Below are 27,286 nucleotides of genomic sequence, written 5' to 3' on the forward strand. Positions count from 1 at the left end.
TTAGAAAAAAATGGTACAGTGTTGTACCAAAGAAGGTACAAACCCTTGTCACTGGGGCAGCACCTTTTTATGGAACAGAATTGAGCCTTAAGACAAAGAAGCAAATTTGTATCATTGCATTTTGTACCTTTAAGGACATGATGTGCACCATGGGAAACCAAAGTGTACCTTTGGTTTTTAAATCTGCAGATACAATATTGTACCTTCTTCAAAGGTACAAATCTGATCTATGACGGTACCACTGCAGTGACAAGACACTCTGTACCTTAACAGTGTCAAATGTGTTCCTTCAAGTAGGGCTGTGCAATTAATAGAAAATCCGATTTCGATTTAAGCTTATTTATTAGATAGGTTCATTTCGAGCCCTGTAAAGGTACACATTTGTACTTGAAGGGTCCATATTGGTTCCTCAAAAGAATATATTAGTACCTACAAATTTTAGGAAGAACACTTTTGTACTTTTTAGGTACTAATATGTATTGAGGTATTAATATGGACCTTTTAGGCACAAATTTGTACCTTTTGAAAAGGTACCACCCCAGTGACAGCTCGTATACCTTTATTTCTGGATAGTGATGAGGAAAATGGAGTGGATTCTAATTTCTTAGGTCAAAGCAAACAACAAAGACTGTAAATAGACACGACTCCAATTTGGGATGTTCCAGTTGCAAAACAGTCCCTTGAGAGCCATATTGCCAACTCATAACCCTATAAAGCCAGAACACGATAAGAACTGTCCCGTGTGTAAATTTAGCTGTTTGTTTCTCTCTGCGGTGATCCTTCTGCGATGGCCGACACTGTGTCTGCTTCCAGTCGCTCTACATCTGCAACTGATCTCCAGCAGACCAAAGATTCTCAGAGAGAGAGAGAGAGAGAAAGCAGAAGAAAAAAAGAGTGGTTTACGGCGCATTGGTACATCCTGTCTTAATGAGAACCCCCATCTGTCCCCAGCAGGACGGACGGCTGCAGAAAGAAAGGAGGAATAAAGAGGAGAAGCAGAGGAAGGGGTGTGCGTGTGTGTGCGCGCGGGGGCCCGCAGTGACCCCTGCATATAGACGCTTCTCATTAGCTTAAGCTGGGGAAGCTTGTTAACCTCGCTAATCACAGAAGGAGCTCGCAGAAAGAGCTGGAATTTACTGCCAGTTTTTCCTCATCAAAGGACGGCGTGTTGCGAAGAGGAGAAGGGGAGTGTGTGTGTGCGTGTTTGGGGAAGGTGTGGGTTTGCGTTGAGAGATAATAGCGTCCCATGATGGGAAGAAGCAGCGTTGAGGCAGGTGTGAGGATTTCTTATGTAGATGAATGTGTAGAAGTGAAATGGCAGAAGGAGTCTTGTGGACGTTTTGCCGGTCAAGCAAGCCAAAGAGAAAGTTTTAAAGAGTTTAAGGTTGCTAAAGTAGATCCCTATTGATTTTTTTTTAAAAGTAATTGTTATATTATCTTGAAAACAATGCAATTTTTAGGGACCTAAATACGTTTTAGTTTCAACTTGATTTTAACTTGTTTTTTGGACAATTGATAGTAAATAAGCATAAAATAAATGACTGCATTTTTATCGTCAAATGAAATTTTATTATTTAAAAAACAAAACAAACTAACAAAAACAAGTAACAATAACATTACGTTACAATAACTATAACAAGTTATTGTATAACGATGGTTTGTTCTGTAAACTATTGGGAAAAATATATAGAAAGGTTAAAGGGGCTAATAATTTTGACCCTAAAATGTTTAAAAAAAAAATAAAAACAGCTTTTTTCCTAGCCAAAATAAAACAAGAAATAAGACTTTCTTCAGAAGAAAAAATATTATCAGACATACTGTGAATCCTTCTTTGCTCTGTTAAACATCATTTGGGAAATATTTTTTAAAAAGATTAAATCTCTTCTTTAAAAATATTTAAGAAAAAAATTCTAAAGGGGTTTAAGAATTCTGACTTTAAAATAAACAGTTGAAGTATTTTTGCACTTTTCTAATTGTTACAGATTTTGTAAATAAAGCAATATGAATAGACAGAGGGAGAACAACTAAATGAAACTTACAGAGTGAATAGTATTGGACCGAAACAAAATAATATAAACAGACAAACAACTATGCACAAATACACTTACTGTATACGTACATACATGTATATTATATACTGACCTCTACAGAAAATAAATACATTTTATATAAAAACATTTTTAAATTGTTTTATTAAAATAATATTATTCTTATTTAATAATAAAAAAACTTATTGTAAAACGATACATATATATAACCCTTATTGTAAAGTATTTTATATATATGTTTCCATACACACACACACACACACACACACACACACACACACACACACACATATATATATATATATATATATATATATATATATATATATATATACATACATACATACATACACATACACACACACACACATATATATATATATATATACATATATATATATATATATATATATATATATATATATATACATACACATAAACACACGCTATATACTTGAAAAATGTAGTGAGCTAAGCTATTAGCTACTCTTCTTAAAATGTACGTTAACTTCACTAAAAGCTACTCCCTGGGTAATGTATCAACTTAAATATGAATGTATGTATGTATGTGTGCATATATATATATATATATATATATATATATATATATATATATATATATATATATATATATATATATATATATATATATATATATATATATGTGGATATATATATATATATATATATATATATATATATATATATATATATATATATATATATATATATATATTTCTCTATATATGTATTTATTTATCTATATATGTATTTATTTATCTATATATGTATGAATATATATTTATGTATATCTGTGTTTGTATGTATGTATGTGGATATATATATATATATATATATATATATATATATATATATATATATATATATATATATATATATATATATATATATATATATATATATATATATATATATATATATATATATATTTCTCTATATATGTATTTATTTATCTATATATGTATGAATATATATTTATGTATATCTGTGTTTGTATGTATGTATGTAGATATATATATATATATATATATATATATATATATGTATATAACCTATATACATATATATATATATATATATATATATATATATATATATATATATATATATATGTATATGTGTGTGTGTGTGTGTGTGTATATGCTTATTATTTTATTTATTATTATTTTTCATAGTTTTAAAAGAAACCAATAAAGACTTGCAATAATCTTGTGAATGAAAAATCTTGTGTTTATGAGTGACACATTAACATTGACAATCAGAAATATTTCATCATTTCAGAATCATTTCTGCCTGATCACATGACACTGAAGTTTGGAGTAATGATGCTGGAAATTCCACCTCGTCATAGAAATAAATGATATTTCACAATACATTCATTCGTTTTCCTTCCGCTATGTCCTTTTATTCATCAGAGGTTGCCACAGCGGAATGAACCACCAACTATTTCAGCATATGTGTTACACTTTCAGCCGCAACCCAGAACTGGGAAACATCCATACACTCTCATTCACACACACTCTCATACACTACAGCCAATTTAGTTTATTCAATTCACCTATAGCACATGTGTTTGGACTGTGGGGGAAACCGGAGCACCCGGAGGAAACCCACGCCAACACGGAGAGAACATGCAAACTGCACACAGAAACGCCAACTGCCTCAGCCAGGACTCGAACTAGCAACCTTCTTGCAGTGAAGTGACAGTGCTTACGACTAAGCCACCGTCTTGCCACCCCCATATAATATATAAAATGCACATAGGAAAAGTGAAGGTATGCATTGAAGTGTGCTTGTTTGTTGTTTGCCAGAGTGTATCTACCAATGCTATGAATCAAGCTGTAAAAGTTTTACGAGCAGCTCAGCGAACAGGATGGTTTGCATGTTTCCTCATCTAAACGGCTCAGAGCCAAACTGAATGCTGCAGGTCAGTAAGTGCAGCTAAACTTCATAAAGCAGTAATAGCGCAGTGTTTCGCTCCTGTCATGCGTGAACATCTCCAAAAAGCCTGCAGTGACTTGTCTTGTTTACGGCAGAAAGAAGGAAAAAGATTTCCACCTCGCTGCATACCTCCAACCCTGCGTCACTGCTTCTACAGTTCCTACAAGTCAAAATTATTCGCCCTCCTGTGAATTTTATACTCAAATATTTCTCAAATGATGTTTAACAGAGCAAGGAAATTTTCACAGTATGTCTGATAATATTTTTTCTTCTGAAAAAATTCTTATTTGATTTATTTTGGCTAGAATGAAAGCAGTTTTTAATTTTTAAAAAACATTTTAAGGTCATTATTATTAGCCCCTTAAAGCTATATGAATATTTTTCGATAGTCTACAGAACAAACCATCGTTATACAATAACTTGCCTAATTACCCTAACTTGCCGTTTTAAGTTGAATATTAATAGCCCCCTTAAAGGCCACTTGTGATAAAAATCAACTTTTTGTAAGCTGTTTGGACAGAACTGTGTATAGGTGTAGTGTGTCCACTGTCTTATTGGAGTGACACAAAGACAACAAGTCTCTTTTAAAAATTTCCTGATGTTAAAATAGGCCCCAAATCCCAGTGATTTTGAGGCCCACCGCAATGTGACGTAGGAGTGCAGTTTTCCCCGCCCACCAAATTGATTAGTATGCACCGTGTTTCTATAATAACATGTATTCACACATCCACAGAACTTTATTTTTGCAAAAAAACTAAGATCAAGCTATCTGTTTAACTCTCTGGGACTTTTACAAGTTTAAAACGTTTATAAAACAGCAGGTTTGTAATGCTGTGATCACACCAGATGTGGCATAAGCGTCTAAATGCAGACCCCCCCCCCCAACCCCCCCCCCCCCCCCCCCCTTCAAAATTTTTTTTGCATTGCATTGCATTGAAGAAGACATTCATGGTTCAGCGCTTGGGTTTCAGTGCATTGTGGGAAATGTTGTCAGCAGGCCTGTGTGTGGAGGGCGGCTTTTGTCGCTTTGTAAACTGTGAAATCCAGAGGTGAAGACAGAAGTTGTGTGCAGAGAACATGTAATCCGTGCTCTGAATCTTATCTGTTGCTTCTTGAAATCCTGCCTGTCAGTTTGCGAGCCGCTTGTTGTTTTATGGTCATCAGCGCAGGCAGTGTGGGATAAAACAGTTTTTGTGTGCGTGTGCAAATATACAGCACGCATATACACGCATGTTGGTATAAAATCATAGTCACACTTTTAACAATGGCAGCATGTGTTCTTGTTTTTCTCTGTGACTCATGGCTGTCCAGGAAAGGGAAGTCATGTGTTACCAAAAGGAAAATATTTAACAGACACCATAAAGTAGTGTACCTAGGTTGTTATTATAATTTTTTCCCTATTTATTAATTAATTTAATTATTATTAATTATTTATTATTTAATAAATTATTATTAATTATTTAATTATTTATTTTTTTCAATTTGTTATTTTTCTTTTTTTTATTTAATAAAATCATTTTATATTAAATATTTTTTTATTAAAGTTTATATTTTTCATTGTTAAAATTAATTTTTTTAATATAAATTTGCATGTTCTCCCTGCGTTCGCGTGGGTTTCCTCCGGGTGCTCCGGTTTCCCCCACAGTCCAAAGACATGCGGTACAGGTGAATTGGGAAAGCTAAATTGTCCATAGTGTATGAGTATGAATGAGTGTGTATGGGTGTTTCCCAGAGATGGGTTGCAGATGGAAGGGCATCCGCTGCGTAAAACATGTGCTGGATAAGTTAGCGGTTCATTCCGCTATGTAGACCCCAGATTAATAAAGTGACTAAGTCTAAAAGAAAATGAATAAATTAATGAAGAAATATATATATATATATATATATATATATATATATATATATATATATATATATATATATATATATATATATATATATATATATATATATAACACATTTAATACATTTAATATTATATAATATTTTATTTAGTTTTTATTTAATTTACATTTGTTTTTATTCATTAAATTTTTTTCCATTTTTCAAATTTAATTTAGTTAAATTTAATATTTTATTTAATTTAGTTTGTAAATAATTAAATACAATTTTGTTTTGTTTTATTTTAAATTTTAAATTTTTTTATTTTTATTTAATTTAGTCATTTAATTTAATTTAGTTTTTATTGAATTAAATTAATGTAGTAAATTTGTTAAATTTCTTTATCAATTAAATAAAAATAATTGTTTTGTTTTATTTTATGTAATTTTTATATTTACTTTTGTTTTTCTTTTCATTTTTTTATTGGTCTTTTTTCAGTTTAATTAAACGTATTTTAAAATAAAATTTAATGTATTTTTTACATTTAATTGTTTGAATTAATTTTTGTTTAGTTAATTTAGTTTAGTTTATTTCATAGTTTTATTTTGTTTTGTTATTTTATTTTATTTTGTTATAGTGTTTTATTTTAGAATAACTTAAATTTGCTTTGTATTATGTTTTCCATTTTATTTATTTTTTCTTTAAAAATCAATTTAGCTTGAGACATTTATTTATTTTCCTGTATGATAACACATCATTAAAAAAATGTTTCATTCTTCACGTATATTCAGGAAGTATATTATGAGATGTTTTGCCCTTTGATACGCCTCTGAATGGCCACTTCCTTTGAGTTTTCGATGTTGTTTACACAGTATTTTCCTCTTCTCTGCCCTTATCTCTATTTCTTCAACACAGAAAACTTCAAATAATCTTTGTCATCTCTTTGTGTCAAAGCAGGATGATACTTTTTTTTTTTTTTTTTTTTTTACAAATTTAACTGTTTAACCATCATAATGAAATATTGTTTGTTTAGTGAGTTTAAAACTTAATTAAACTTTACGTTAATGTCTTAATTAAAACTTAATGTTTATTTCTAAAGATGTTTGATGACTAAAATGGTATTTTAATAAATATATCTGTTAAATAAATCTGTTTTGTTTAAATGCACCAAAATATATTATCTATATTCACTAAGAAATGGATAAAAATCTAAATTTTCAAAATAGGGTGTACTATTTATGCTGAGCACAACAAATAAGCCTTTCTCTTAGAAGACAAAATATTATCAGACATGCTGTGAAAAAAAAAACATTACTCTGTGAATCATCATTTTGGGAAATTAAAAAATAAATAAATAAATATACATACAGTATACACACAGACACACAAAACCATATTTAGGGTTTTCAGAGAATGGTCAGAAAATGAGGAAATATCCAGTGAGCGGCAGTTCTGTGGGCGCAAATGCCTTGTTGATGCCAGAGGTCAGACGAGAATGGCCAGACTGGTTCCAGCTTATAGAAAGACAACAGTAACTCAAATAAGCACTGGTTTCAACCGAGGTCTGCAGAAGAACATCTCTGAACACACAACACGTCCAACCTTGAGGCGGATGGGCTACAGCAGCAGAACACCACACCGGCTGCCACTCCTGTCAGCTAAGAACAGGAAACTGAGGCTACAATTCACACAGACTCACCAAAACTGGACAATAGAAGATTGGAGAAACGTTGCCTGCTCTGATGAGTCTCCATTTCTGCTGCCACATTCGGATGGTCGGGTCAGAATTTGGCATCAACAACATGAAAGTATGAATCCATCCTGCCTTGTATCAATGGTTCAGACCATGCACGTGCACACATAGGGCTCAACCTTTCAGTGCACATGCCCTTTTTAGTCTAGGATAGAAAGTGCTCCCCCACCCCCCAATATCTCTTCTAAAATTTTATCCTGCACATGCCCCTTGGAAATTGTGTGCACGGGGCTGGTTCTGGCTGGTAGTGATGGTGTAATAGTGTAGGGGATGTTTTCTTTTCTTGGCACACTTTGGACCCATTAGTACCAATTGAGCATCAAAGCCTTCAAAGAGTATTGTTGTGACCCCTTTATGACCACAGTGTACTTCCAGAAGGATAACGCACCATGTTATAAAGCGTGAATCATCTCAGACTAGTTTTTTGAACATGACAATGAGTTCACTGTACTCAAATGGCCTCCACAGGCACCAGATCTCAATGCAATAGAGCATTTGGGATGTGGTGGAATGGGAGATTCACATCATGGATGTGCAGCCAACAAAGCTGCTATCATGTCAATACGGTGCAAAATCTCTGAGGAACATTTCCAGTACATTGTTGAATCTATGCTACAAAGGATTAAGCCAGTTCTTAAGGTAAAAGGGTGTCCAACCTGGTACACCAGATGTACCTAATAAAGTGGCCGGTGAGTGTATATATTATACAGTAAACCTTTAAAGATCAATGGGATCCAAGTTCATGTATCCCAAATTCCCAGAATGCATTGCAACACATTCCCATTTTCTAAACTCTTCTGGGATGCCATCTATGAACTCATTTGCATCCGAAACATCTGGTGTATTTACAAACAAATTCCTGATTGTTAATTTCCTCCGTCTAATCTGAGTAAGACACGCCGTACAGCTCAAATGAATGATCTCTCTGTTGCTGCGCTCTGGTCCTCTGCTTCTCCAGGGCATGTTGTTTTGAAGGACACGGCGCTTTTTTATTCCGAGGCAGACATTCCCCGTCCCGTGCTTTTCTCTGCCCGCCAACCGTGCTGGGAGCCGGGTAAAGCTCGGTCTGTGGCGGGGCAGCTGCGGCGGGGCGCGGGGAACGCTGGAGGTGTCGGGCAGCAGGTCTTCACAGTAAGCTGTGGTGACAGGTGTCAGTGGTGCGCACACCCGCCGCTCTGACGACTGTCCCTCTCGCTTACCATCCCGCACACAGCGCTTTTCACAAGTCATGGAAACACACACACAAACACACACACGCACAGAGACACTAATGCACCTCGAGGGTCTGGACTCCTGGTCTGGCATCCCACACACGCCTGCTGCCAGCTCCGGTTACGTGATGGAGAAATAGCGATGAGAGCGAGAGAAAGCACTTATTACAGTGGCTGAAACAACATTTTGTGACAAATTTTTGGATTTGCGATGTGTCTGGTTGTCAGGGTGTTGCTAAGCGGTTGCTTAGAGTGTTTTTAGCATACCTAATCATTTTAGCAACACTCAGTTCAAGTTTATTTGTATAGTGTTGTTCACAATATTTATTGTTTCAAAGCAGCTTTACAAAAGGTGCGCATTATTGCATTACAAAACCCCACGGGTGGACAAATCTAAACCAAGCGGCAACCTCCCGCTCACCCTCATGAAGCTAATACGGATGTAACTGAAACTGCAATTCATCAATAGTCCTGGCTCCATATGGAGAAAATTTCAGTTGACCCCACTGTTAGAATGGCCGAATTTACAGCAGAAAAAAAGGTGTTTACAGGCTGGTACAAAGAACGATTTAGGTTCATAAAGCTAATATTACCCTTCATGACAACTGTAAGGCGGTGAATTTTTATTATAACTCATCTGTTAACTTTATATAAGTTATATTAAGTCTGCATAATTAAGGGCGTGGCCACTTGAGTGACAGCTAGGTCTCTAGGACGGCTGGTTGCCGTCACTTCCCCTCAGCTGATTCCGGCTGATTAGCTGCTGAACTCGGCATATACATCATATTTTTGTGTTGTGTTTTATGTGGCTTTACACAGTCATTTATCTTTTGGATTTCATTTATTCTTGTCGACTTAAGGCTGATTTAATACTTCTGCGTCAAACGCCGGCGTATGCTACGGCATTGACGCATAGCCCTTCGCCGTGGCCGTCGGTGTCGCTGACGTGCACCTCTCAAAAAAATGAACTACAAAAAAAAACTACACGTCGCAACAACGCGTAGCGCAAGCTCTGTGATTGGTCGGCTTGGTAGCGCTGATGAGTCTGGGCGGACCGAGAGCCGCGCAAGCCCAATGTAGCGATTGTTTACAAGTGTGGAGTCCTGTGAAGGAGCCCCTGATGGAAAGTTTTGTTTTGTGTTTACCTCATAGTTAAAGTTGTTGCACGTCCGCCGGTTCCTGCCTCAAAATGAGCAAGTTTGAGCCACTTGTACATCCCGGAAGTGTTCAGGAAAAGCAAAACAACAGTGAATAAACTCGACACAGAGGAACATATACACCTCACTGCCAACTAGCGTTTCGGAAGTGTTAATGCAGACCAACAGAGACAGCGCGCAGAAGTATAAATGCACAGCTACCCGCGTTGCATGCGCCGTGAGTTACGCCGGTCACTTGACGCAGAAGTATAAACCAGGCTTAAGTGTTATGAAGGGTTTGGCATGTTGCTATGTGGTTGCTAAGATGTTGCCTAACATTAGTTGAATTTACAGTGGTTTTAAGGGCTGCATTGTTGCTAGGGTGTTTTTGGCTGGTTATCATTGCTATGGTAACACTTTGCTAGACAGTTCCTGAGATTTTTATAACGTTTTTTTTTTTTTTTTTACTGGTGATCGCTCTAAATGAGATTATAAGATCAAAGCAGACATAACTTTTTTCAACGCTGATGCTTCCTTAGAAAGCAGCTGTCTACAAAAGTGAAGTTGTCTGTGAACTTGACCTCAGCTGTGCTAAATGTTTGGCTGGAGTGTGTGTATCGCAGTCATGAATGTGAAGGGAATTGTGTTTGTGTGTGTGAGTGTGTGTGAAGGGTCACAGCGGGGATCCAGGTTTGGCTCCTTCACGCGGAGCAGCCATTAGATCATGATAATTAGCGATTGCATCTCAGTGGGCTCTCAGTATGAGATCAAATGCTTCTCAGGACCCTCTCACTCCACTAATGAACACAAGCACCCGGTTGTCCTGCTCAGGCTATTGACAGCCTCCAGCCGCCGCTGTTAACGCTCTGTCCTCACTCCACCTTTTCACACGGCAGCGCGGCCACACAAAAGCACACTGTTTATTTAACATTCCAGCCTGAAAAACGCCCAGCTTCTCTGTGGCCACTCCAATTTAATTCTCCTTCCGTTCTCCTTGGGACACAATGCCTTCTGGCAAAGGATATTATTTAAAATAAGCATTTATTTAACACTCATTTTTGCATATTATTTGTAAAAAAAAAATGTAAACAATTTGTAAAAAAAAAAAAGAATATATATATATATATATATATATATATATATATATATATATATATATATATATATATATATATATATATATATATATATATATATATATATATATTAGGGTTGGGCATCTAAGCTATAATGCCGATCCGATACGCATCTCGATACAAAGAATACGATCCGATATATTAACGATACATTTGTGACATATTGCGATGCAACACGATACGATTCACACCCATATCACGATACGATGCGATATTTCAGCACTAACTAATTAGATCAAGTTTATGAGATGATGTGAAAGAGGATGCTGTGCCATTGAATGAGTTTGATTATTTATAAACCAAGCAAAACCAAGACTTTTTTTACAAACTGGCTCTTCTCTCAGAGCCAGAGTGTCAGTTTACAGTAGAGGGCCATTTTAGAACATATAGCACATATTATTTAAGTATTTTCAAGATAAACAGAATGTATAAGTGCAATATATATTAAAAAATATATATATTTTTGCACTCTTTCAACATAAATAAATTTAGCATTGCACAACAAGAATTGTGATTTAACTTTTCAACTATGAAAACAAGTTTTACAAAGATATATTTTGCCACTGATTATTCAAAACTTAAGGTTGTGAACTAGCAGTGTTATGCTGCTTTGAAACATCACTGTCACTGTAAACAACAGGCTAATAAAAATATAACAAACCAGCAATCTTCTTGCTGTGAGGTGGTCAAACTACCCACTGTGCCACCGTGACACCCATTATTTTTATCATTATTATTATTAATATTATTATTATTATAATTAAATAAAAATTAACAGGAGGAGGTGTTTAAAACCTTCGTTCTCCGTGACACTAGGCTGAATATCTTTGCAGATGAACAATGCAATAGCATTCGTTATTGGCGTAGAGCGAGCAGAACTGTTGCGCACGGAAAAAAAAAAACTTGCAATGCTTTTCTCACCATCCATGTCGTCCATTCTTAAATCCATAATGTTGCTTGCCATACTTTAGATTTAAAACTCAGTGGGGAATATGTTTGTTTTGCTTCTCGCGCTTTCTGAGGGCGCACCACTAGCTTCATCCGCACACCTGATACACTGAGTTGTAGTGTGAGTGTACACATCCGCAAATCCGTTGCTAAGGCTTACTTTATGTAGGTCGATTAAATTATGCGCCAAAAACAGGTTGACAACACTTGTTAATAAATAAAAAATACATTCTATATTAAAAATATAAGCTGTATCTCGGAAAAATCGATGCATCTCGCAAAAACCGATGCATCTCGATTTGCTTCCAAAATTTCATTCATCCTCTGCTGCTCAACCGATGCACTCGCATCGTGCACGCGCATGACCGCGTATCGATGCATATCGGTTAATCTTCCCATCCCTAATATATATATATATATATACACACAGTTGAAAGCAGAAGTTTACATACATTGTATAAAAAGGCACATAACCATTTAAAAAAAAGTCAGATGTTAATGCAACAAAACTTTTTCTCTTTTACGTAAGTTTGGATTATCAAATGTGTTTCTCTTGTGCTTAATAGCAGAATAATGAGAGATATTTGTTGAGAAATTATTATAACTTTTCTTGAAAGTCAAGTTTACATACAGTAAGATTATTCTGCCTCTGAAAAAGCTCAGATGATGATGTCAAGGTTTTGGAAGTTTCTGATTGGCTAATTGACAACATTTTAGTTAATTGGAGGCACAACTGTAGAATAGTATTTAAGGAAAACCTCAAACACACTGCTTCCTTGTGTGACACCATGGGAAAATCAACAAGCCAGAATCAACAAAAAAGCCAGATTAAAATCTGCTAAATACTCTGTGAAAAATAATAATTTCTGGAGACATGTCCTGTGGTCTGATGGAAGTAAGATTGAACTGTTTGGCCATAATGACCAGTGTTACATTTGGAGGACAAAGGGAAAAGCTTACAAGCCTAGGAACACCATCCCAACTGTGAAGTATGGGGGCGGCAGCATCATGTTGTGGGGCTGTTTTGCTGCAGGAGGGTCTGGTCCACTTTACAGCATAGATGGCATCATGAAGAAAGAACATTATGGAGAAATACTGAAGCAACATCTCAAGACATCAGCCAGGATATTAAAACTTGGCCACAAATGGCTCTTCCAAACACACCATGATCCTAAGCATACTGCCAAAGTAGTCAAAATGTGCTTTAAGGACAGCAGAGTGAATTTTTTTGGAGTGGCTATCACAAAGCCCTGAACTCAATACTATAGGAAATTTGTGGGCAGAGTTGAAAAAGTTTGTGCGAACAAGACAGCCTACAAATCAGACTCACACCAAAGCTGTCAGGAGGAATGGGCCAGAATTCCTTCAAACTATTGTGAGAAGCTTGTGGAAGAATACACAAAATGTTTTAACAAAGGTATACAGTTTAAAAGCAAAGCTTAAAAATAACAGGGAAATGTATGTAAACTTTTGACTGTCTAGAAATTAACAAAAAAAAAATCTCTTATTATTTTGGCATTTAGCAAATGTAAATCATTTACAGGTAATCCTAACGAACCTAAAATAGTAGAATAGTAAAGTAAAATGATTGAATAAATAGTAAAATTATTTACCATCAGACATTTTTTTAAAAAATGGTTACGTTTCTTTTTTTAGAGTGTATGTAAACTTCTGGTTTTATATATATATATATATATATATATATATATATATATATATATATATATATATATATATATATTTATATTTATTTATTTATTTATTTAAACAATGTATTATGGTTTACACACATAAAAGAGCAGCTGTTTTCAAAATTGATAATAATAAGAAATGTTTCTTGATCGTTAGATCAGCCGAATAAATACTGAAGATGGCAATAATGATAAAACTCAGCTTTTAATCACAGGGAATAATTCCATTATATAACCTATTTCAATAGAAAAAAAAGTTATTTAAACTTACTGTTGGCGTCACAATGACGCAGTGGGTAGCACGATAGCCTCACATCAAGAAGGTCACTGGTTCAAGTCCCGGCTGGGTAAGGGTGCGCTGATACAAGTCCAAAGACATGCACTATAGGGGAATAGGGTAAACTAAATTGTCAGTAGTGCATGTGTGTGAATGAGAGTATATGGGTGTTTCACAGTGATCGGTTGCAGCTGGAAGGGCATTGTCTGCGTAAAACATATGTTGAATAAGTTGGCGGTTCATTCCGCTGTGGTAACCCCAGATTAATTAAGGGACTAAGCTGAAAAGAAAATCAATGAATGAATGATGGGTCATGACTGGGGTCAGATGAGTCTTTTAAGAAGATTTTGGAGCAGATCAACTACTTCTACACTGAATAAAAGTTATAGCTTCCCAGTGATGGGTTTTGGCTGGAAGTGCGTCCGCTGCGTAAAAAAATATGCTGCATAAGTTGGCAGTTCATTCTGCTGTGGCGACCCCAGATTAATAATGGGACTAAGCTGAAAAGAAAATCAATGAATGAGTAAAACTTATAGCAGGTCTCTTCTGCAAGTCTGAAGAACTTATAACGTAAATATGATCAATGATAAGTCAATAGTTTATGCTCGGAAAAAATAAATTATGACACTCTAATTTACAAGAAACAATTTTAATTTAGGACTTGAAAACATCTTTTGGCAGGCGTCTTCTGCAAATCACAAGAACTTACACTGTAAATATGAAAATTAATATTTTATGGTCAAAAAATAATGAAATGACATTCTAATTCATAAGAAAAAAGCTCTTGTGCTGCATGGCAGCAGTAATCATAAGATCAAGCGCACGGTTTTCTTTTTTATGTCTAATAACAGAAGGAACTGCAAACATTCTGAGTTAGTTTGTTTTGTTTATAAAAGAGCACAAATAAATATCAGCGTACAGCGAGGCCTGTTTTAGATTACATGAACTCTTCGTAGATCTTGAGAAGATCCAGATCTGCTGTTCTTGTGCAACGTGAGAAAATCAGACTCTATGCATAAGGTTAATGCGCTTTAATGTATGCACGTTCAGCAGCACTGCGCTTTAATTAAGACACTAATTAGTGTCAGATTGGAGCAAATATCACAGCGGGAGACAAAGCACCGAGTGCTCGGATTTTAATATTCGTGAGAATAACTGCAATGACATTTCTGACAAGTTACTTTTCTCAGCGAACGAGTTCATGGCGTAAAAACAGCGAGTCGATGACGTTTGACGTTTTCATGCGCTCAGAGCTGACCAAAAGCTAATCCCAACAAGCTCATTTGCATTTATGCAGATTAATCTCCTAATCTGCATGTCTGGCTAATGAAGGAGACCGTGTGTGTGTGTGTGTGTGTGTGTGTGAGTGTGTGAGTGAGAGAGAGAGAAAGCGCTTGGTTAATTAGCGAATCTCTGCTCTGCTTTGCGAAAGGTCAGAGTGCCAGAGGCTCACATACGCTCCCTTTATAACATGACATGCTGGAAGTGACAAGTGCGCTGACAGCTTGTTCTTCTTTATTTGCCTGCTTTTTTTCCTTTCATTCTTGCAAGATTGCGGATCTGTTATTCGGAGCATGTTGCATGCAGTAAATGTGCCCGATCAAACACCAACTGTGACATGACATCCTGCACTGTGACAAGCCATACTACAACCATTTCACATGAATTAATGACAAGTGGAGTCTGTAACAGTTAAAACAAATAAATTACCCTTCAAAATGCATTCGTGTCCTTTTCATTCAATTCCTTTGGCTTAGTCTCTATTTCCGAGTTCAGTGGAATGAACCGCCAATTATTCCAGCATACTCAATGGTTTGCGTAGCGGATGCCCTCACATGCTCATTCACACTCATATACCACGGCCAATTTAGTTTATTCACTTCACCTATAGCAGATGTGGGGAAATCGAAACGCCCGGAGGAAACCCATCAATACAGGGAGAATATGCAAACTCCACACAGAAATGCCAGCTGGCTCATCCGGGACTTAAACCAGCAACAGTGCTAACTGTAAGCCACCGCCCATTCTAAATGCAAGACACTACCACTGTAAAAAGTGCAGAGCTCCACACTATTCATTCACATTGTCTCAACACAAATCTATTAAGTTCCCTTAAATTTAAGTGGATTGAACATAAAACAATTAAGTTGTCCATACACATCTCATTGTGTGTTTTCCGCTCATTTTCAAGAGTTCACACTTAGCTGATGATTTACAAAGCTTATTTGGCATGCTGTCCCGGGAGAGAGCCCCGAGCTCAAGGGCTCATCGAGCCCGGGGCTTCCTCCCGTTGGCAGAGCAAGAAGGGAGCCCGAGCTCGGTGGATCTCAGAACTCCCCTGCTGCTGTAGCTAAGAGAACGTAAGGAATTAGACAAGCTTGATTGTTATGTATGTTGAACGTCTTTGGATGGTGGGAGGAAACCGGAGAACCCGGGGAAAACCCACGCGGACACGGGAAGGACATACAAACTCCCCACAGAAACACCCACCGGTCCTATAGGACTAGGACCGGCAGTATTCTTGCTGTGTGGTTCGCAGTGCTAACCACTGGACCACCGTGCCGCCCAATCACAGGTTAAGGAGGAGAATAGGGGAGGAGGGGGGTTTCTTCCAAACGAAGATAAAGTGAACTGAAAACTGAGGCTATTTATGGTGGCTTAGGGCTCATATGATTGGAAGATTAGTGATTAGCAAATACGAGACCGGCCATGATAAATCATAAGCACGTGATCCTCTCGAAATTAGTTTATGAATAAACTTCACTTAAATAAGAGGTTTGAACTTTTTTTGATTGTAAAACCTTAAACCAGGCCCGGATTGGCAAATCGGGAGGACCGTGTGAATTTCCGGTGGGCTGGTCCATTTTTTGGTCGCGAGGGCCGGTGTTTCTAGCTGCTTGCACGCTCAGTAGTCCCACTTTTTATTTATTTATTTGACCATAGCCGCACTCTTTTTATTCATTATTTTGCCGAAGCTCCGCTCTTCTTATTTATTGTCTCACAGCCCCATGAGCAAAATGCAGTCTGCAGGGTAATGATGGTGTAAATATCATTCCGGCCACACAAGCGTAATAAAGCCATTGTGGTCCAGTGGTCAGTACGTTGTGTTAGGACGCCGTCGATCCATGTTCTAACCTCACCTATAAGTAATTCTTTTTTTTTTGTTAAGACATATAAAACTGTAAGGTTTTTTGAAATAGACCAAGATACATGGGAGGCAGTTCTGGACAGGGTTCATTCTTCATCTTTATGCGCACATCACTGCCTCATTCAGTGTAAAGTGGTTCACAAAGTACCCTGTTCGAAATGTAGGCTCGCACGGATCGACCCAACTATTGATCCAGATTGTGATAGGTGTCATTCGGGTTTAGGAACTTTAACCCATATGTTTTGGACATGCCCAGCTCTTTCCTCATTTTGGGGCTCAGTATTTCAGTCTCTTTCAGCCATTACTTCTATAGATATAGTACCATCACCCATTATTGACCTGTTTGGCGTGATGCCGGATAATTATGCATTACCCACTTACCTTTTAAACTTTGTGCCCTTTCTTACTTTGCTTGCTAGGCGTGTCATTTTATTATACTGGAAGAACCCTCAGCCACCCTCGCATTTAAATAGGAAGGCTGTCATGGTTCAAAAATGACCCAATGTGAATATAAAAGCCACTTCAGCTCAATAAAGCAGGTTATATATATATATATATATATATTTATATTTGATTTAAGAATCTATTTTACTAAATGGCAACATGGTGGCCCAGTGACTCGCACTGTAACCTCACAGCAAGAAGGTCGTTGGTTCTAGTCCCACCTGGGCCAGTTGGCATTTCTTTGTGGAGTTTGCATGTTAATGTATGTGTGTGAATAGTTGTGTATGCATGTTTTCCAATGCTGGGTTGCAGCTGGAAAGGCATTCACTGTGTAAAACATATGCTGGATAAGTTGGCGGTACATTCCGCTGTGGCGACCTTAGATTAATAAAGGGACTAAGCTGAAGGAAAATGAATGAATGACTTTAATATTTAAAAATGTATCCATTAAATTATGCGTTTGGTCACCTACAATCCTTAGGAACAGAATTAGAATACAAAGTTATTGCAAAGAAAATTTACAACCTACAAAATTCCAACAGAATGTCAATTTTTTTTTATGTTTCCATTTATTTATACTGTTCATTAAAATTTTATTTCAGTTTTTTTCCTCAACGTATTAATTTGGTGTACAGTTTTGTGGATTGTGATCCTATTTTTCTTAGTTTCAGTTTTGGCTTTGGTGACTAGTCTAATGTACATGCACAAATAATATTTAAAAGCATCCAGCATGGCATGAAAATTAATAGTTCATCATAGTAATATGGTATTTGCTCTCACAGCATTTATAATAAATGGAAACTTTCCAAATGTTTTCCATGTTGTACATCAGCTGTTTAAATCTGAATTGGTTTTGTTGAATAAATGAAAATCAGGATTTACTATCTAAAAGGTCTAAATCTCCTCAGACTTAGTCAGTAAAGTGCACTCTGAGCCTGAATGTGTGTGTTATTTTCAGGAATTGTGTTTGGAGCCGCCGCACACGTGAAGATGAGCTCCATAACCAAATCCAGATGATTCCAGACATTTGCAGAGTAATTCCCTGATTATCCCAGGATCCAAACACACACAGCTCTCATTTTCCCTGTCCTCGAAAAACCTTCTGCACAGAGTCGACAAGCAGAGACCGTCAAAATCTAAAATCACATTTCTGCCACGCTTTTACTCGCACTCATGACTGACGGAGACTCTTCTTTCAGCCTTTTATTTTATTAATTTAATTTTTTTACTAATTAACAAATGTACTAATGAAACGAATACTTCTTTCAGCCTGCTTGCTTTCTTTTTTCTTTGTGTTGAAACAACTTGATATTAATATATATATATATATATGTATATATATGTATGTATGTATATATATATATATATATATATATATATATATATATATATATATATATATATATATATATATATATGTTTTTTAATGCATATTATATTTTATTCTTTTTTTATTTATTTTTATTCTTTTTTTTGGAAAACAAAAAAAAAATAAATCATTCATTTATTTATGAAATTATTCTTTCAGAGCGTCATTGTGGCGCAATGGGTAGCATGATCACCTCACAGCAAAAATATCGCTGGTTTGAACCTCGGCTGGGTCACTTGGCATTTCTGCGTAGAGTTTGCTTGTTCCCACCGCGTTGGCGTGGGTTTCCTCCGGGTGCATTGGTTTCCCCCACAGTCCAAACACATGCAAGGTGAATTGGGTAAGCTAAACTGTCTGTAGTGTATGTGCGTGAATGAGTGTGTATGGATGTTTCCCAGTGATGAGTTGCAGCTGGAAGAGCATCCACTGCATAAAACTTGCAGGATAAGTTGGCGGTTCATTCTGCTGTGGCGACCCCAGATCAGATCCCAGAATACTTTCCTTTAGCCTGCTTGCTTTTTCATTATTTTTTTGTCAAAACAACCTTAATTCAAGTAAATTAATTTAAATAATAATATATAATTATTTATTTAATTTTTAAAAATAATTTAATTATTTAATTAATGCAAAATTGCATAAACAAAAATGTAAAACAAATGTTAAGGGGAAAATAAAAAATTAATTCATTTTAATGAACGTTTTAATGAAGTAATTTTCGTTAATAAAAATAAAAATGTGTCGCAGTGATGCTAAAATTATGAGTAAAATATAATCCCATAACAACCATAATTTGTTCAAAAACCATACGATCACGGTGTAATGTTAAATGTTATTTCATGTGTATTTATATAGCGCATTTATCATGTATAGCCATACACCCTAAGAGCTTTAAAATCATGAGGGGGGTCTCTCCACACCACATCACTGTGGCAAACCGTTACTCAGAAGCAGCATTTTAAAAACTCCCTCACGGGCCGGATGAAAGTGTTCAGCGGGCCGCAGTTTGCCCACCTCTGCGCTATAGGGGAACTAATGAACTAAATGGTAGTGTATAAGTGTGTGTGTGAATGGGAGGGTGTATGGGTGTTGTCCAGTACTGGGTTGTTTCTGGAAAAGCGTCCGCTGCGTAAAACATATGCTGGAATAGTTGGTGGTTTATTCCTCTGTTGCGACCCCTGATAGGGACTAAGCTGCAGGAACATGAATGAATGAACTTACATTGATGGTCCATGAAGTAACTTGAGCATTCCTGCTATCTTTAAAACATTTGTAAATTCGTAAAAAAAAAATAAAAAATAAAAAAAAAAAACAGTTTTCTGTATTTTGTGATTAGTCTTTTTATTTTTCCATTTTATATATGCTTTTAAATTGCATTATAGAATCTTGATCTTTCTTACAACAACCTTTTAATCTTGAAAAGTGGTAAATTATGAACATTTGTAATGGTTTGCAGTGCTGTATTGTCTGGGTTGGGGTTGTATATTACACTTTAAAAACCTTGTAATAAACTGCCAGCACCTTTTCTGTTATTTTACAGACACATTTGTCTATATAGTATTTCTTATACATTATTTTATTTTAAACTACCAAAATGTGATTAAAAGTCACTTTGTTAAACTGTAGAGTTAAATATTTAACATTGTTAGACCACCATCTAAATACCAGACCACCAGATAAATATGATCCAGCCCTAGATGCCAGATTTTGTCAGAAAATGTCTGTTTCTTCAGGTGGTATATGGACAACAAGTCAGCAAAGTTTCCAATACCTAAACCTGTTAACCAGTATTCAACTGAATTGACAGACTTCTATCAATATAGAAGTTGACTGAGAAAACCAGAGAGGAGCAGAAGCAGGAGATGATGTGATGATGATAAAGTAAGAGCAGAGTTTACTGAATAATCTTAGTTGCGTTTGATTCAATGCTCAGACTTCGTCTGGCCAGGATAAATCCAACAAGTGTTATTATACCACAACCAACAGCAATGGATAATTACTGCTTCACAACGAAGAGACAATACAGACCTTAAAGTGGAGACATTCTGTTATCTCTTACTCATGAAAGTGTTGCTTAAATCCACAGTCATGAAATTATAACAATATGGAAAAATGGAAAAATGATGAAGCAATAATTATTTTAAAATAGTAATAATAAAACATAAAAACATAATAAAATGACAAATGACTTATCATTAACTAATGATCAATAAAATGATATAGTGATAATTAAAGAAATGACTAATGATTATATGATTAAATAAAATAATAATAATTCCTTACATTTATATAGCGCTTTTTTGGGCATTCAAAGCGCTTTACACACAATGGGGGGAATCTCCTCATCCACCACCAGTGTGCAGCATCCACCTGGATGATGCGACGGCAGCCATTGCATCCGACTGCACACCACACACCAGCTGATTGGTGGAGAGGAGACAGAGTGATGAAGGATGGGGAGGGTTAGGAGGGTTATGGACAGAGGCCAGTGGGCAGATTTGGCCAGGATGGCAGGGTTTAACCCCTATTCGTTTTCGAAAGACATCCTGGGATTTTTAATGACCTCGGTTTAACGTCTCATCCAAAAGACGGCGCTCACTGAGCAGTATAGAGTCCCCGTCATTATACTGGGGTGTTAGGACCCACACAGACCGCAGGTTGAGCGCCCCCTGCTGGTCTAACTACTGTAACACCACTTCCGGCAGCAACCTAGCTTTCCCATGTGGGATCCCATCCAGGTACTGACCGGGCTCAGCCCTGCTTAGCTTAAGTGGGCGACCATGTGAGAGTTGCAGAGAGCTAGCTGCCGGATAATAACATAATTAAATAATGATTAAATAAATAAAAAAACAAATGAAAATAAAACACAAATGAATAGTTGCTTTCTTGAAACAACACACACATAAGTTTGCCACAAGGATTCTCAGATCCTTAGATTCTTCAACATCAAAAGTCGACAGAGCAGAGATCAACATCCCATAATGCAATTCACGACTGTAAATAAACGGAAAACACTTGTGAATAACACTATACGGAAACTTCATTAACAGATATGCTTACAGTGTAGTTGTGTGTGCTTAGCAGTGCTTGTGAGTGCTGTGTGACAGTGGTGTGCCGCTGGAACATCAGACGTCGACCCCTCGGGGTCCCACACACTCGCTCACTCACAGTGTCTAGATGGAGAACTGTCAAAACTGAGCTGCTCCAGTTGCTTAATAGACAGCTGACATTACAGATCACGTCTCCATTAATCAGAGCACTGGAATAATTTACTCTGCTTTTATTTAAGGGTCCTGGCGATGCAATTAACTTCCCTTTGTTCAAATCTTTTTCAGATGTCAGACCTTTTCATTTTTATTCTATATTCTATAATATACTGCATTAAAACACTTCTAGGATTCATAACATTTGACATTTGAAGAATGACTCGCACTGAGGCATGCACTGATTTGCAAAAAACGTGTAAGCTTTCACACTACTAATACAGCTGAAAATCATATGCGTTATTGGTTTCTTGAACCAATCCGATCTCTATACCAAAATTCTGAGACTCGATAGATACAGAGCCGATCCCGATACTGTGCCGTTTTGTCTTTTTTGGTTTGTTTTTTTCGAAGCATAATACAGTTTCTATAGTTCTGGTGCTAAACCCAAATAATATGTCTTCTTTAGTGAAAATAATAGACCTATAGGCCTACTGTAAATGACACAACAGAATCTAAGTAAAAATAAGGTGCTTGCTGTAAACTAGGATACATTATTTGAGCATTCATTATGACATTGATCTGTTGTGGTCCAGTTGTTATGTATGTGTAAGAGGCTACCACTATTGACCCTAATCGTTGGTAAAATAACCTGCCTTTTAGCAAAGCCTGATATTTACCTGCAGGTTTGACACAGACTAAAGTAAACCGTCTGAGGCCAGTTTTACTTATGGCTAGAGCTGCACGATTCTGGCTAAAATAAGAATTGCATTTTTTTTTGTTGCTCAAAATAAAGATCAAGATTTTCTCACGATTCTGTATATGTAAAACAAAAGTATGGTAAAAACAAACATATGGCACAACGTCGATAATAATATTATGTGTTTGTCTACTGGTTTTTATAAATAATTCTATTCTGCTTATAATAATTCTGATGTTGAATTATTATGTTTGAGATATATGCTTGCAATCTGTCAAATTAGACAAATTTATTCACTGGTAAAATCAGACATTTGCCATTTTCAGATTATATTTAATCATATATAGGCTAGAGTAGTTATTCTGACATTGTAAACATTTATTTTCATGCACAACTGTGTGTTCGTTATGAAAGAAAAAAACATCAAATGCTTGCCGTAATCATAACTCTAAAATGGGATATGATCATTTAAATGTAGTACACACTTTCGGTTTCATTTTGACTGCAAAGTGCTGTTCATACTTTGCGCGCAGCTCCCAAACGATCACGCTGTGAATTGCCACAAACTGAATATTATTTACAACTGTATTACCTGTTGCTCGCAACATATGCAGGTTCTGTTCACTAAAGTAGACGCACGCGCCCTCTCTGTGATAACAGCTCACGGTCAGCAGCTCGTCATGTGTGATTTCCCAGCTGCGAAAACATCATTATATGAAGACAAAATTGACATTTTCAGGTGAACTATACCTTATAAATACATTATGTGACTCTTTCAACATCATTTGGAGTTGTCAATGTCACTGAGCAACTCGTGCAGCCGCCTTCTCCTGAACTTGAAAATATGATTGGCAGAATTGTAGAAATGCTGGATTAAGATCGTCTAGGGTAGTGGTCTCAAACTCAATTTACCTGGGGGCCGCAGGAGGCAAAGTCTGGGTGAGGCTGCGCCGCATAAGGGATTTCACAAAAAAAAGTCCTCAAATGTCATTATTAACAGTTTTAATTATTTCTTCTGAACATGAAGTGTCCTGAACATTAATAGAACATTGAGTGAAGATTATGAACAGTTCTTCTGAACATGGCATCTTTTGCCTACTCCTTACTGCCAGAGACTTGACAGCGCTTCTTCTCACAAATCTGAACCACATTTGGCTTTAGAGCGGAAGCAGTTGAGACCCTCAGTATGGCTTGAAGATGATCATCATTAAGTCTAGACCTGTACTTTGACTTATTGAAGTCCTAGGGAAAAAAGTGGGGGAACTCACTCAAAACTTCCATTCCCTCACATAAAAAAAGGTGTATATATGTATAAATAAAACACCCCTACCCCACTCAAGTCACATCAGTCTGTACCAGTCTGTATCTACCTATAATATATATAAGATGCAGGGCAGGCACGTGCACACATAGGGCTCAACCTGTGCAGAGCACATGCCCTTTTTAGTCTTGCATAGAAAGTGCCCTTCCAAAATGATCAAAAGTGCCCCCGCGACGCGACACGACACACCCTCGGTCCCACCCTTCAGTAGGCGCGCGATAACACCGTTCTTGAGTACGCGCGCGACAACACAGCTGATCAGAACGCGCGCGACAACACGGTGGGCGGGGAATGCCAGTGACCGCTGTGTATGGATAGAATCAGCGGAGCGGGGAGCGCTCTCTCTCTCCCCGCTCCGCTGATTCTGTCAGTGTACAGCGGTCGGCGCGGGCCACAAAATATTGCACTGAGGGCCGCAAATGGGCTGCGAGTTTGAGACCCCTGGTCTAGGGGGTCGAATCGAGATTGCGATCTTTTAACAATAAATTGTGCAGCTCTACTTATGGCGCGTTTTCACTGAGTAGTATGGTACGGTTTAGTTTGGTACGCTTTTATAGCCGTTTCCACTGTCAAAAGGCGTACCGAACCGTACCGTACCACTTTTTCAGGCACCCTTTCGAAAGAGTACCAAACTTGAGAAAGGGTACCAAAAGGCGGAGCTAGACAAGCAGCTTAACGTTATTGGTTTACAGAGATATGTCATTCGCTTACGCAACAAGCCAGAATAAAAACAAAAGAGCCGCAAATGTTTGAAATGCACAGCGAGAGATTACAGCATGATTATATGTACATATAATGACAATCCATGGTCGACCTGGACTCAAAAAAACCTTGTCGTCGTCTTGATGAACAGCCACAAAGCCATGGAGTAGAGCATAATCTACCCTGTGCCTTGTAGTTTTTTACGAGCCAGTCTGAAGAGCGAGCGGTTTCGCTTCCTTTCTTGCACTTGCCGCGCGTCTTTATCTAAAATAACAAACGTCTTGAGCTGATGGTAATAACGTGCACTTGATTATTGACGTGCTTTTGAAACCCGATTCTGCCAGACACTGACAAACGCGAGAGTGAAGCGCGAAAAAGCCGGGAAAAAAGTAGCACGTTATTTCTTCAGCAAGCGTGAACAAACTGCCTTGTTTTAATTTTTATCATCACCTTTTGGACTAATATGAACTGGGAATGATGGAGTGACTCTCTAACAGAGGCTACATGTGCTGCTGAAGATTACAGACACAGATGAGAGGTTTTCACTGACTGTAGGCTATATTTTGTATTGTTTTGAACCTAATTAAGGATGAAATGTCTGCTGTGTGTAGTTCTTCTGTCGTTGGTAACATATCGGATACTGTAAGAGTCTGTATGTGTTCATATATGTTCATTTGTTTATTTATTTAATATAATTACAGATGTAACAGTAGCCTATTCCATTCATCTGCAGTTATAATCAACTCATGTTTATAGAAAAGTTAGTAATAAACATTTATACAGAACTATTTATGTGTGTAAAGCCTCTGTTTTGTGAGAAGTGCTTCTCATATGATATGTGAGCGACCCGTACAGCTTTATTGTTGACAGTTCCTCGAGAATATTGCGACTGAAACTGTCATACTCCACGCCCACCAAAAGGGTACACTTGGTAGTGGAAACGCAAGCTTGATAAAGGTGACCAGCACCGACCTGAACTGTACCGTACTGTACCAATCAGTGGAAATGAGCCATTAATAATCCCTCGCCGAATCTCGCCATGAGTGAGATGGAGAAAGTTCTAAACAATGTCTGCGTATATGCTCTAGCGCCAAAACACAACCTGGGGCCTCATGTACGAAGACTTGCGTGGAAATCTTACTAAAACATTGCGTACGCACAAAGCTGTAAATGTGCGTACGCAGAAAAAAATTCAGATGTATGAAACACTGCGTACGCCGAATCTCACGCATATTCTTTTGTACATCCGAATGAACGTGAAACTGAGCGCAACATGCACGAGCACAAAACCCCTCCCTGCCTCCTCCCCCTTATGAATATGCTAATGACTATGCTAATGGAAAAACCCAACGAAAAAGCAATGGCAAAATCAAGCAAAAAGAGAAACTTTGAACAGAATGTGAAATGGAGGTGCTTCTTTCGGAGGTAGACCAGAGAAAAGCGGTGTTATTTGCAAGTTTGTTCTCCGGAATTAACAACAAAAGAAAAAAATAGAGTGGGAGAGTTTAGCTGATGCGGTTAACACAGTTGGGTCTGAACATCGCACTGAGTGCATTAAAAAAAGATATAGAGGGGTTTATATCTGTAAAATGTTGCAATTCTCTTAGTAGTCTCAGTGGCGCACCTCGTAAGACGCATGTGATCATGAATTGACACGTTCGAGCATGAACTCGGCTCGAATACAGCGTCTGATGAACTCTTTCTTCTTTTTTTCCCCCGCTACATATCAGATTTTGCTCACTATTTATCACGAGAAAGACAAGTAGGAATCATCAATAAGTTTGTGCATCATATTTTATTTGCACATTTATTGAATGGAAATGTTTCTGATTCACGCATGCAAATTCATCTTCAGATAGTGTCTTTATAGCAATGTGCGTGCAGTAGATAGCTCAGATTACATTGGGAAAACAGGCGACCGCTGCAAATTGTGCTTTAATGTTTAGCTGGTCAACTGTATGGTATGGAAACCTTACATACCTGCTAGATGAACCCGTATCATACAGCTGCCATTGCAAGGCTCAGACACTTTGTAGAGAGGAATTTAACACAACTGCCTCTAGGAGTCGCCAATGACAATAAAACAGACACGCACAAAAAATGTGCGTACGCCAGCCATAAAGCTGCCGTGAAGCTGCGCACATTCCCACGTTCAGTTCATTGTTAGTAAATCCAAACGTGAGCGATTCTGAGCGTGAAACCTGGCGTACGCAAAGTTTTTGTGCGTACGCAGCGTTGATACATGAGGCCCCTGGTCTGTTAAAAAAAATGTTGATATAAATAAAAGTGAAATATTCAGAGATTCAGAGTAGCCTATATTAGGCTAAATCATTTTTCTTTTAATGACATTTTGCGCCCGTCGGTTTCACTTTGACCACAATGAGCCAGGCTTTACAAACTATTCGCAGCACTGAAAGTA

At 37.1% G+C, this 27,286-nt stretch overlaps 2 protein-coding genes across 11 annotated transcripts in view; one reads left to right on the plus strand and one right to left on the minus strand.

Moving 5' to 3' along the window:
• Positions 1-27,286, minus strand: part of slc12a5a (solute carrier family 12 member 5a) — a 2,560,186-nt gene that overhangs the window by 2,253,688 nt on the left and 279,212 nt on the right. The gene's annotated exons all lie outside the window — the stretch shown is intronic.
• The window catches only part of LOC137496031 (uncharacterized), a 159,503-nt gene that overhangs the window by 53,677 nt on the left and 78,540 nt on the right, over positions 1-27,286 (plus strand). The window contains exon 5 of one of the 10 annotated variants that reach the window (XR_015494361.1): positions 18,534-18,672. The exons of the other annotated variants lie outside the window; for them this stretch is intronic. The gene's annotated coding sequence lies outside the window, so the exon portion shown is untranslated. Of the gene's footprint in view, positions 1-18,533; positions 18,673-27,286 lie in introns of those variants that run through there. 10 annotated transcript variants of the gene reach the window in all.

Source organism: Danio rerio, chromosome 6 (genome assembly GCF_052040795.2).
Source record: "Danio rerio strain M-AB ecotype USA chromosome 6, GRCz13ab, whole genome shotgun sequence".
In the NCBI taxonomy this organism is placed as follows: Eukaryota; Metazoa; Chordata; class Actinopteri; order Cypriniformes; family Danionidae; genus Danio; species Danio rerio.